The following is a 14197-nucleotide window of genomic DNA, read 5'->3' on the forward strand; positions in this document are numbered from 1 at the left end:
GGCCACATTATTACTTAAGATTTATTTTTTAATTGGGCAGCTACCTCTGTATAATTAATTGTAATTTTCTTATAGGCTGATTATACAGCTCCATAGTAAACATTTTTACTACATACACCCCTTTGAGCAACTCTAAACCTACTGTAGTCAGGTGATGGGACTCTCATGAGGGGAGCAGAGGAGGATGAACAAATGGAATATCCAGCAATGCCTGCTGTACTCATTACAGGGGATTAAGGCCCATGGTGTGTGTGGTTGGGGGAGACAGAGTACTCCAAACATCCACAAGTCGAGGATTTAAGCAATTCTGTGTAAATGCCAGTGTTGTCCTGAAGGATCCTGGCAAAAAAGGCAGTAGTGACAGGTGAAGGAGAAAAAGACTGCAGTAGTGTATCTCAACATGTACTCAGAGGATCACGGGCCTCAGAAAACTCTGTGCTGCCTGAATCAAAACACAGGTGTAAGGGAGTGGGACCCAGCTTCTACTTTTCCTTTGATCCTCACCCAAGATATGTTTATTGATGAGAGAGAGAGAGAGAGAGAGAGAGAGAGAGAGAGAGAAACATTGATCGGTTGCCTCTAGTACATGTCCCAAGTGGGACTGAACCTGCAAACTAGGTGTGTGCCCTGACTGGCAATTGAACCAGTGACCCATTGGTGTATGGGACAATGCTCCAAATGAGCCACCTGGCCAGGGCTCTCCATGTTTCTTATGCCAATTAATTAATTTGAAAGAACTACTGGATTAGAGAGAATCATCCTCTTCTAACACAGGAATGCTGACTGTTTAAGAAGTAGGAAGGATTTATGCTCTGCATATCCTTTCAAAATATATTTTAAGTAAATGCCACTAAATTCAACAGCTGCTTTATTTTCTAGGCATTCTCTGTATTAGGTGTTCAATTAAAAATGAATAAATTTACATAAAAATACTAGAGAGGAATTTATAGACACAACTAATGTTGTCAATTCTGTTAATATTGACAGAATGGGGCAGCAGTTATTTCAAGGATGTGAAAATTTATCACAAACCCCCCAAAACCTACCTGGGACTGCCCTGGAGAATTTCACCCCTAGGAGATCCCAAGAACTGCTGCCTGGATAACATCATTTCTGTAAGAAGTCTTGGGAGATAGAGACACTTTAGCCCATCACCAAGGAGAACACATTTCTCCTCTGACAAACTGAAACCAAATAAGTCAAAAGCATTACATGGATCCAATTGCACCAGAAAGAGTTAAAATACGACTAATATCACCAAGAGCCTCAGGACTCACCAGGAGTGAGTAACTCCTTTAGGGGCCAATAAGATTAATGACATTTCCAAAATGAGACTCTCATGAGCCATAAAAGAAGTGGCAGAGGGCTGCAGAAATCAAGTCTATTTTAATCCTTAAAAAACTAAAGAAAACATTAGAAAGAATCTCTACAATTCCTTCAAAATAGGAAAGACAAACTTTTCTCAAATACTCTTTTTTGGGGACCCATAAAATATCCCTCCTTCGGACACATCCAAAAGGACTATATCTGGGTTGCAAACCTGACTGAGGTAGCAACTGTGTAACCTCAGGTGGGTAACTTGTGGGCTTCAATTTCTTCCTCTCTAAAACAGGGCTGCTAAGAAGAGTCAACTTAACAGGATGGATAAAGATCTTGGACCAGTGACTGGGGCAGAGCAGACTAACTGAAGAAACAGCCTCCGTACCTCAATCTCTGTCTTATTTCATAATTCACACACAGTGTCTCCTTCCTAAATGACTGGGGAGCATCAAATAGGATAAATGTACACTGCTGTATGAGAAGTGAAGCATTACACTCACATGTTAGCTGTTATTAACTTAGAAATGGAAGAATAAACACAATTAAAAGAGAACTGACACACAGAATAGGTAAGTAAATAGTTAAAGGTCACTTCATTTCTTTAAATGAGTTCAAGTCTCTTTTATTCCTTTAATATTTATTGAACAAAAGGCAAGAGCTAAGCATTTGTTTTCCCTGACCGACAAGAGAGATTAGACATAAGCAAACACAAGAGAGAAAAGTCTATAATTAAGGTAAAGATAACTAGGGACTTCACCGTAGAGAAGTGGGAAAGCAGTAGAGAGAGATTACTGCAAGCTTAGGGTGAGCAGATAAATCTTCACAAAAGAGGAAGCCGTTAAAATGGCCTTGAAGTATGTGTACAGTTTGGATAAGGATCCTAATCCAAACTGTACACAGGTGGCAAAGCAAGGAGATAAAGAGGCACAGGGGCGGGGTATAAGGTAACTCAGTTTTGCCAAATCAGAGTGCAGGTAGTACTGGGCCAACAGGCTGGAACACAGCCTACAGACAAACTGTAGAGGACACTGAGTATGTGTCCAAGGAAGCAGGGACGGAGAATGCTGGCAGCTGGGATTCCTTGCTCAAAATCCTTTCATGAAGGAATTTCACAGTTTTACATTCTCAGAGTAATCTGACAGATTTTAAGTGGTGGAGTTAGCCCTAGCTGGTTTGGCTCAGTGGATAGAGCGTTGGCCTGCAGACTGACGGGTCCAAGGTTCGATTCTGGTCAAGGGCATATGCCCAGGTTGCGGGCTTGATCCCCAGTAGGGGGCATGTAGGAGGCAACGGATCAATGATTCTCTTTCATCATTGATGTTTCTATCTCTCCCTCCATCTCCCTTCCTCTCTGAAGTCAATAAAAAAATAATTTTTTTAAAGAGGTGGGGTTAGAGAGCAAAGGCTTAACCATCAACCTCCAAAGTGGTTAAATGGTGAAGGTTTGAAAAGAAACAGCTGGGCAACGATGAAGTCTGCAAAGTAACTGATGACAGGAGATAAATAATGGAGGAGACAGCAGCACACAGCAGAAGACCCCAGGTTTTATCTGCCACAGAGAGGTAGTACAATTATTGAAAAAAAGAGGACACAGGTGGGTGAGGCAACCAACCATGTTCCAGGATACTGAAATAGTGTTCAAGATGATCACAGAACTACTGCCTCTAAACTTTGAGAAACACAGGCTTTACCAAACAAAATGGAATGATTTACAGAGAGAACTTTCACACCTGAGAACCTAAAGCATATTACAAAATAAGAAGTGAGGAGATTTCCTGAGAAATCTCCCTACAACATTGGCTTTTAAGTTAGTAGGAAAATATTATTTTGGAAATAAATCTAATATGCTATCCATTTCTGTAGCTAATGCACAGTTCAAGGGGCTAAAACCAGAGAGGAGCGCCAAGCATCCCATCTCTGCTTTGAGGCTGGAGTTCATTGACTATGGTCGGTGAAAGGATCTGATCAACATTTTTAATTTCACTTCTGGAAATGTTTGAAGCTTTTATGTTAAAGATGTTTGCTGAATATTCCAAGAATTCTACTTCTTTTTATTATGAAAATTGAGAGCTTGGCTTTGATAAGAAATTTTGTAGAAAATTGTATAGGGGTCATTTTACCTACCATTGTAACTACTACATGCCCTGGACACTGACAAACAGCACTCTTTGAAGGCAAAAGAAATAAGAAATGCTGAGTGTTGGTTATAAAACAAAAAGTGCAAGTGGAGATTGGTTAGAAATTTCCCCAAAATTTACCAGCATCAGCTGAAACTGGGCTAAACTGTGGCAGATTAAAGTGTACATCCTTCATTTTGTCACTGTAGTCATTCGGTAACTATTAAGTACCCACTATTTACAGGTTACAGTGTGAGATACTGGGGAATACAGGTGTGAATTAGACAAAAATTTCTACTTTCAGAGAGCTTATATTCAATTTGGGGAAAAGAGATAAAAATAAATAAATAAGCAAAAGAGCATGTCAAATAATAGGTGTTATGAAGAAATAAACACTGGGAGAATAGGAATTATGGAGAAGGCTCCAATTTAAATGAATAAAAGGTGAAAAGATAATATCTAAGCAAATACTTCAGGGAAGAAGAAGCCATACAGATGGGGAGGAGGGACCATTTCCAGCAGAGTGACAGGGGAGTCCAGGGGCCTTGAGGCTGAAGCCAGGGGCTGAGTTTTGGAGCTCAGTGGGCAAGTAGCAGAAAGGGGTGGTACAAGAAGTCAGAGTGGGGAGAAGTATCTGTGTCTGGAGATGGTGGGCACTGGCTGAACAGTGATCATGTAGCATTTGTGCACCTGGGTAAGAATATTTAAAGTGAGGCTTATTTTAGAAGGTATGATCCTCTTAATAGACATGCAACATCCAATACTTATATTTGGGATGTAATGAAAATTTTTTTAAAAAGAAACAGACTCATAGATACAGAAAACAGACTGACAGTTGTCAGAGGGCCTGGTGCGGGAGGGAGAAGGTGAAGGGATTAAGAAAAAAAAAGAAAGAAAGAAAGAAAAACCCTCATAGTCACAGACACAGTATGGTGATTACAAGAGGGAAAAGGGGGATAGGGTGGAGGTAAAAGAGGGTAAAGGGGGGATAAATGGTGATGGAAAGAGACTTAACTTTGAATGTGAACACACATTACAATATACAGATGCTATATTATAGAATTGTACACTTTAAACCTATAATTTAATAACTAATGTCACCTCAATAAATGCTATAAAGAATTTTAAGTAATAAACACATAAAATGGCACATCTATGGCCATACAATAATTAGTAAAGGTATCTTGTTACTACAAATTAGAAGTTCAGGTTGAAACAGGGAAATTATTTATAGTAGTAATTAAATGTGAATGAAATATGCTATTAAAGTATAAACTTGCCTATTATTTATTTTCACCACTATGTTTTATAAAGAGTTTATATTGGACCTCTTCTTTAAAAATGTTCAATAACTCCCCATCACACAGAAAAAAAATGGTCCAAATCCCTTCATACAACACTCAAGGTATTTCGTAGCTTGGCTATCCCCACCATTCTAACTGTACTGTATATCAAACTACACAGAGTCAATTGTCAAAAACATCCTACCACATTCTGCCAACATTACTTTACTCAAGCTGCTGACTCTCTTTCAGATACATACTTCCTAATCACCAAGACTTGCAAAATCCCATCCAATCTTAGCCCAAATATCAGCTCTCTCAAAATATGTTTCAGATCCCTGCCATGTTGGAATTAAACTCACCCCATCCTGTATTCCCATATTACCTTGTACATTAATCCCAGCATTAATCAGTGATAAAAGTCCAGGCTGCTTATGTTCAAGTGCTACCAAATTATCTTTGTGAATTTCTCACACCCAGAATAGGTCCTTCCTTTACCACAAGCTGTTAATGTTAACTCTGTTAACAGATAGCCTACAATGGAAACTGAACATGTGTAACTGGACTTTTCCTTGTTTTTCAAGAGCTATATCTTCGACACAGTGTATACCTATCAAGATATAAGCTACAGTAAGGTTCCAGAAAGAAAAACAAAACCAAGAAATCTCCTTATTCCTGAGACAGAGGAAATTTTTCCCCATACTATTGTTCTCTTTCTAACGGGTTAAAAACAATCAAATCTTAACAATGGAATAGCCTAAAAAGTGTTAAGGACAATGTCCTCTTAATGACTAGGTGTAACAATCATTTTCTGCCTTCTGAAATTGAAAGGGAATTTAACCTCAAAGTGGCAGTTCCAATTCTTCATCAAGGTGGTAGTTAGAAGAGAATATTTGGAACACAATTGCTTCAGGGGAAGGTCAATTTCTCTTGTTTCCTATCCCTTTTTCCATGCAACAGCTTAACCCCTCAGGGAAATGTGACCCTAAGACAAAGGCTCTTAGGCAGAGGAGAGAACAGTCATTTTGCATAATTTAAATAGCAGGAACAGATAATGTACTTCTTGCATGTTTCTACTAGGAGAAAAAATAAGGTATCATGCCTCCTACCAAATTAATAAGATGACGTATCTTAGAAGCAGTAAAGAAAGTTTATGAATTTCCTAAACAAAAAAGCATCTAATAAAAAAATTCTATCATTCTAGGTGCATTCAGAATGTTTACAACTGGCCAGGAAGTAATGTACTCTTCACTGTCTTTGACAATTCCATTTAGAATGGAAAAATAAGAATTGTTGTAGAAAAGATCAGAACTGGAATCAAACTGCAAACAAGGACAATGGAACAAAATTCAAATGGAAAAGCAGAAAGTGTGGCTGTTCCTAAAAGAATTCTTAGCATCCTGACCCTTGATTTACTACCTGTATACGTCTATCATGCTATCTTTTTCTTCGACATTGACAGCACTATGTTCCAATTAAAATTGCATAAAATATCAGAAACTCTGATATCAGCTGGCCTCAGGGGATGTCAAATACAGCTGTTTGATTTTAATAGCAACTACATGAATTTTCATCTGAGAATTTTCAATTTTGCTTATATGCATTATCAGAATTAAGTTAAAGCTGTCCTATTTTTCCCAAGTGCTAATTTCACTGATAAAAAGGAAAGGGATCGCCCTGGCCGATTTTGCTCAGTGGATAGAGCATCAGCCCATGGACTGAAGGGTCCCAGGTTCAATTCCTGGTCAAAGGCATGTACCTTGGTTGCAGGTTGATCCCCGGCCCCAGTCAGGTTGCGTGCGAGAAGAAACCAATCAATGTGTCTCTCACATCAATGTTTCTCTCTGTGTGTCTCCCCCCCTCCCTTCCACTCTCTCTAAAAATCAATGATGGGAAAATATACTCGGATGAGTATTAACAACAACAACAAAAAAAACAGGAAGAGAATAAAGTAAGAGAAGGAAGGAAAGAAGGGAGGGAGGGAGGGAGGGAGGGAGGGAGGGAGGGAGGGAGGGAGGGGAGGGAGGGAGGGAGGGAGGGAGGGAGGGAGGAAGGGAGGGGAGGGAGGGTGGGAGGGAGGAAGGAAGGAAGGAAGGAAGGAAGGAAGGAAGGAAGGAAGGGAGGGAAGGAAGGAAGGCAACCAGGCAGGGAATCCTGTGGAAGTAAGACAGCACCCCCTAACAAGGGACCTCTGCCCAAACCCACCCACGGGGCATGTGGGGAAAGTGATGTCTACCCATCCACAACTCCAAGAGGGGCCAAGTAACATTCCTTTACCTGCCTCTCACCAATCCCACTGAAGAAGCACTCTGTATGTGACATGTACTCTTCCCCAGCTGGAACTGGCATGGAGTAAAGAAGGATATACTTCATACTAGTAAAAATCCATTTTGCAAACTTTAAGCCCAAGACAGTGCAATAGATTCCACGAGTGTTGCACTGCAATATAAGAAATATGTTTGTTTCACCACATGCTTTGCAATACCTAAATATTTCTCTAAGTTTTAAATCAATTTAAATTTTAATACTAGGGAAACATTTTTGTGCAAGAATTTTTATTTTTCAATTCACATCCCTGGATGACTAATTTTGAAAGAGTTATATTACCCGAAAGAAATCTGATCATTTACTTTTCCTAGTATACATGTTGGTATTTTGCTTACTTGTTTATTTGAAACTACAGAAGTGAACTGTCATTACTGAAATAAGGTTATACTTCATTTATTTTCAGGACTGAAACAGACACTATTTTGTTCATTTTTTTGTTTTGTTAAATTTCTCAACATGTTGAAAATATCCACTGATTTGCAACAATATAGAAAAGTTACCAAATAAAAAAAAAACCCTCCAAGAATAGAATACCACAATTATTGAAACATTAATACTAGAAATATTGATGATGAGGAAATGCATCCTTATTTCTACATTGAAGTTAGTACAAAAACAAAGGGGGGAAATCCTACCATAACTCATAAGGGAGTACACACACCTATCTCTGAGAGCGACCTGCGGATCAGAGGACTCTGACACATGCCATCTGCTTAGAATCCAGTCCTAGGAAAAGAAACACCTCCTTGTCTAAGCAGCAATTCCTATGGACCACAGCAAAACAAAAATTAGTTAACACACAAAGCTGTGCATATATACATTCTCTCTCACCACACTATGGAAAAGGTTACCCTTCAGACAGAAAAGTAACCAGCTGTATCCATGGGTTTTCTGTACCTTCAACTACTCCATGCACATACATTAAAATATATTTCTGTTTTGATCTACTGTGTTTGGCCAAAGTACTTGTGTTCCTTCTACAGTGAACTCCAGGACTGTGTAGGCACCTACGACTCTGCCTCAGAGAACAGCAGTTCGCAGAGGCACTGTGAGGACGGCAAGCACTTCCTATACATGGAATCTGCAGACTAACCCAGGAAGGCAGATATGGTCTATTAACCTGGGGTCAGGAATTCTGCCAGCAAGAAGCAATAGTACAGGTGAGACCCGAAGCACACAGGGTTCAATAGACTGGGAAGGAGCAGCACAATTGCCAGAAGAGGGCTGTAAGGAAGTGCAGGGGAGCAGGGAGGGAAGAGCTGGGGTAGAGAGGGTGGGAGAAGGAATGAGGCTGAGAGGTCATAGGAGAACACTGTGTGGGCCCCTCCCTGGCTCTGCCTGCACCTTGGGAAACCTATTCCCAGAGGTCACCTTCCACCTGACCATTCTGTCCCAACCACCTGAGAGAAACATTGAGACAGGAATTGGCGAGCAAGGAATTTTAGGACCAGGTTCCTACCTTACTCATGTCACAGAGGGTCCCCCACCTCTTAGGAAGTAGTGTCCAGCCCCTCCCACCTGCCTCCCTCAGGATCCTACACAGGACCTGAGGCAGCCAGCTCTATCACACAGATTCATAAATACACCTTTCAAATACCTCAAAGAAGTCTCCACAACCAAGAAATTTAAATTAAGATTCCAGATAAATTATTTTAGTGATCCAGGAGATTAGTCAAATGCCCCCTTTTGTTTGAAGTAAGAATATTTTTATACAATATCTAACATTATTAAACAGGCACAATTTATCTAATGTAAGAAATGCAATGTACCATGAGAACGGTAGAATGAATTGTAGCTATTTGATGCTGTTAATTCTAACATTCCCTAATACACTTGCTTACTTTCTTAATCATGTTATGCAATACATCAAAATCATTAACTAGCTTAATAGCTCACAATCATCACTATAAATGGTTATACACACTCTGGGATTATTGGTATTTACACTCCTGTTGGAAGCTAAAAGCAAGTAACTTATTTAAAGCCTCAAATCTAGCAAAGTATGTACTAATAAACCCTAATCTATCAGTTTTCTCATCTTGGATATTTTCCTAAGCTACTACTCTTGTCTTTTTACCTCCATTTAAAATGCATTCACCAATAGACATACACTGAATTTTAAGTAAATTCAATACTTTGAAATTTATATTTACCTGCAAAACACACTGAGACCATTCTTTATAAAAACAAGCTTTCAATATTTTTAATTGCATATGTAATAATTGGTTGCTGTAGAAATATAATAAAGAAAATTACAGCCTTGACCATGACAATGTTTCAAATTAATGAATACCTTTCTATAATTTACAATACATATGTACTTTCAAACATAAAAAGGAAAATATCCTGTTTTTGTAATCTGGTTTTAATCCTTGACAGTGTATTATAAATGTCTGTTTGAATCAATAAATACACATCCATTCATTTATCATGCTCATTAGCATATTGTGGATGGGTATATGTACCATAATTTATTCAACCTTCCCTCAATGTTGGACATTTACTTGCTACCAGTTTTTCCGTTTCATAATCAACTCTGCAGATTATCCAAATAAACATATCTGGTATGACTTTCTCATTTTTTTCCACAGAACAAACTCCCAGCTGCAGAATGCAGTCATAGGGCGCTCTTATTTCCAAGGCTGGTGGCCTGAACATCCTCTAGGTTTACATGGAATTAGCAACACTGATCAACGCTCTAACCAACTGAGCTACCCGACTATTGTTGTTGTTTTTTAATAAAAAGCATTCTATCACTTTAGAAACAGGAATAGAAGAAATCTTTGCCCTGGCCCAATAGGCCAGTTGGTTAGCACATCATCCCAATATGCCAAGATTGTAGGTTCAATCCCCGGTCAGGGTACATACAAGAATCAACCAATAAATGAATAAATAAGGGATACAACAAATCTCTCTCTCTATTCTCTCTCTCTCTCTCTCTCTCTCTCTCTCTCTCTCTCTCGGTCAGGGTACACACAAGAATCAACCAATAAATGAATAAATAAGGGATACAACAAATCTCTCTCTCTATCCTCTCTCTCTCTCTCTCTCTCAAAAATCAATATATAAAATATAAATAAATATTTTTTTTAAAAAAAATAGAAGGTATCTTTGAAACATCAGACAATAGCAAAGATCTACCTACATCTCTGGTGATTTTTCACAGCCACTGCTAAATAGGTTGAGTTATAAAATTAAATTTCTATCCTCAATACACACCAACGCCCCTGAAGTGCTAAATCAGTCCGTCATAACACATCCAGATTAATAATCTGTAGGAGTAAAGGAACATGTTGCATTCTCCAGCCTCTTGGGCCCATATTAGAGAGGGCAAGTGATGATCTTTGCAGCTCTCTGTCCCCAATCCCACCTGCATATCTATGCACCTGTACAGCTCTCTTCGCCACAGCCACAAAATCAAGGACATCCTTCCACAACCACAGAGTTAGAACTGGACTAAGATCAAACACTTCTACTGTGCATGTACACGTCCAGCAACTTAAAGAATTACAATCTTTTACTTACAAATACTCTCAAGTAGGATTTTGCATTTTCAAAATGTTTCATGTTCTTGCTTTATTTTAAAAAGAAAGGGCTCAGCCCTAGCTGGTTTGGCTCAGTGGATACAGCGTTGGCCTGCGGACTGAAGGGTCCCAGGTTCAATTCCAGCTAAGGTCCCATGCCCGCGTTGCAGACTTGGTCCCCAGTGTGGGGTGTGCAGGAGGCAGTTGATCAATGTTTCTCTTTCATCACTGATGTTTCTATCTCTCTCTCCCTTCCTTTCTGAAATCAATAGAAATATATATTTTTTTAAAAAGGGCTCAGTACACAAAAACTAAGGGATACTTTAGAAAAGGGTTCTCAGGACTTGAACCTTTCTCCCAGAAGTACAGTTTCTGTCTCTAATGACTTGGGGAAAAAATTTATCTCAGAACTACAGTCCTTTAGGATCTTCTGGACACAGCTCCAATGAAAACCAAAGGATAAATATTTTCACCTCCTTGACACCCCTCAGAACCCAGATGATAAGAATGCATCCCCACCGTGGGTACCTCCACAGTTTATTCTGAAGGACAGGTAACATGGCATGGTTGCATGTGTTTAAATGATAGCTGCCGTTTGACAGGGTACTGGATCTGCACCTCCCAATGGTGTAATCACAGAACAAGGAGCATAATTAAGTTGGTTTTTAACTAGTTCCTGGGACAGATCTGGGAAGCAAGATAAAAGCAGGAATGCACTGCACTGTAGGTCACTGCCATGGCACAGTTTGAGAAAATGTGGACCCCAAATTGCTTTTCAAAGTTTAATAAATGTCAGCACCTCATGAGAGAAAGAAGAGGCAAATTTATTGCATGCCATTCAACTAATCTACATTAATTACCCTAAGATATTGCTACTTGTCAGCTTGTAAGTTTTCACACAAAAAATTATTTTATATTTGTGCTGTGTGTTTGTATGTGCATTAATGCTTCCAGTTTGCACAGCAGCTACACTATACACTATACAACATGCAGAGACCACACCCAGTTGGCAATAGGTTTGGGAAAATTATAACCTCATTTCACAAAAGTAAAGAAACACTTGAATTTGATTACATTTTAGGCTAAATGCACATACTTCCTATACATAAAATGAGCACTTATTTTAATCAATCTAGAAGGAATATAAACAACAGTATAAATATTTCTTATTGCATTCAGTTACATTCGTTTTATCATATTTTCTTCAGTATAAAAATATCAATTACAAATTTAGAGTCAGCAAATATCTCCGACTCAAATGTCAAATTAGGTCAAATGCTATAAGGAAAACGCACTCCTAAAGGACTTTGAAAAAAATGTAATGAGCCACCGCCCTCTGCTGGTGAAAAATACACATCGTCCATAAATATTTAATTTGAGAACAAAAGTAATGAATAGTCTGCAATACAATTTAGTGACTTTTGATTATGTGGGAATGATACACTCATATATACTACATGTTTTAGCAAAAGCTAATATGCAATTTCAGACTTCTTTTACTACAATACATACAGAACATTATATTCTATCTGAAAATAGTTTCTAAGCAAACTTTCTTTCAACAATTATTTAAATAATATGAGTCAATGATGCTTTTTGCCATTTTAGAATACATGAGAAATGTTACCTTACTTAAAGATCAATTAGTAAGTCTAGAATAAAGTTTAAATGCTTTAAAAGTACTATGAGCATGTACAGACACATTTACTATCCTCCTCACCCACAGTGAAATTCTGGTTATAAGCTAAATATTTGGAAGTACATGGATTACAGAGTATCTCTACCATGTGCTTATAAGACACACTTAAACATTAGTTTAGAGCTCTCTATATAAATATACTTTTAAGAACTATAAAAATAATTTCATTGAATATTTTTCAAATAGCACAAAATAATACAAGAAAACAATCTTGTAAAAAAGAATTCCAACAACACAGAAGTAAAATATATACAAGATGAGGGTCCCAGCTTTTTACGCCTCAAATTCATTCCACTGACCACAGGCCACCATAATTAAGTAAGTATCCTTTCATTTCTTTTTCTGTTTACATATTTTTTAAGATTTTTTAAATCACAGCTTCACACTGTACATGGCATTCCTTAATTAGCTTTTTGTTATTTTTACTTCATTTATTTTAGAGATGTTGTCACATCAGTTCATATGGATTGACCCCATTGTTTTTAACAGCTGTACAGTAGAGATGTTCTACAATTTTATCCTATCAATCCTCTACTGCTGGTAACCATATGTTCACATCTGAAACAAGGGAAGGGATGTTATAAATATCCTTGCTTGAAATTGTCCACAAGAATAATTTCTAGAATTATTGATCTATATCATAAATTTACATGTTTCCATAAAATATATAAGTGTAAATAAACAAATACTGTGCAGTAGAGTTTTATTTTTGTCACACTAACATTTAGAAGCAATGTGATTTTTAAAATTAAATCTCCAGTTGTGGACTCAATTCTTTTTAGTGACTAAAAAAGCAATCTTTAAAAACCAAAAGCTGGATCTATACAGAGAGAAGATGCGCATCATATATTCATGAAAAACATTATCTGAGTATTCATATGTTTTTGACTATTTAAAAAAATTTACCTTACATTAAAGAATTATCAAATGCTCATAAAAATAGCTAGTAACCCTCAGAATGACACTCTCACCACTTAGCATCCCATTGATCTTTCCACATTATATGACTCTTTTATTTTATACAGTTAAAATCCCCAACTGAAAATACAAACAACTCTATAAATAGCACATTTCCTTGAAGTTCAACCTTGCTCATCTTTGTTCAGTAATCCATACAACTCCAGTGATCAGTTCTGCTGTAGGCTTAAACCATCTCATACAAATGGCATCAAATGGGCTGGCTTTGTCCTCCTTTCACTGAGCTATAAATTTCCTCTGAAGGTTTATTAATGAGCAGCATAGTCACAAACACTCAAGCTGTCATCAGGCTCCTTGCTGCTAAATTTACTGAAGCATGCACTCTACTGTCTGCACATCTCCACACACATGATTTGTAAAGCCACAGATCCAAAGATTGGAAGTGAACTTTAATAAGTTTCCCCACCTTGCAAACTGCCAGTCCCAAAGAATCCATCATCCTCTGTTAAATGTATGGCTTATGAGTGAATGAATATTTAGCCTATAGTTGTGTCTTGACCTTCTGTTGAATACCCATTTCCCTCTGTGCCCTTCTATTTTCCCCAAGACTGTAGTTGCCTCATTCTTTGCCTTCCCAGTTCAGTTCAAGTCAAGACACTTGATTTCACGGTCACAGCCTCCAGGAATGGCAGGCAAAGAAACACTTTCTCTTGATCAAATGGGTTCTCATGATGGCTTGTCTTGCTCTGTGAAAATGAGTACAAAGAAATCATCCTTTCAAAAGAGACAGGTCCAGCCCTAGCTTGTTTGGCTAAGTGGATAGAGCATCAGCCCATGGACTGAGGAGTTCCAGGTTCAATTCTGGTCAAGGGCACCTACTGCAGTTGCAAGCTGAGGGGCTCCTATGGGAGGCAACCAATCAATGTGTCTCACATCAATGGCTCTCTCTCTCTGTCTCTGTCTCTCCCCCTCCCTTCCACTCTCTCTAAAAAACCAATGGAAAGCCCA

At 38.3% G+C, this 14197-nt stretch overlaps 1 protein-coding gene across 13 annotated transcripts in view; it reads right to left on the reverse strand.

Moving 5' to 3' along the window:
- KDM4C (lysine demethylase 4C) overlaps window positions 1-14197 on the reverse strand; it is a 337267-nt gene that overhangs the window by 206344 nt on the left and 116726 nt on the right. The window contains exon 1 of one of the 13 annotated variants that reach the window (XM_059656704.1): window positions 6998-7018. The exons of the other annotated variants lie outside the window; for them this stretch is intronic. The gene's annotated coding sequence lies outside the window, so the exon portion shown is untranslated. Of the gene's footprint in view, window positions 1-6997; window positions 7019-14197 lie in introns of those variants that run through there. 13 annotated transcript variants of the gene reach the window in all.

Source organism: Myotis daubentonii, chromosome 11 (genome assembly GCF_963259705.1).
Source record: "Myotis daubentonii chromosome 11, mMyoDau2.1, whole genome shotgun sequence".
Lineage (NCBI taxonomy): Eukaryota > Metazoa > Chordata > Mammalia > Chiroptera > Vespertilionidae > Myotis > Myotis daubentonii.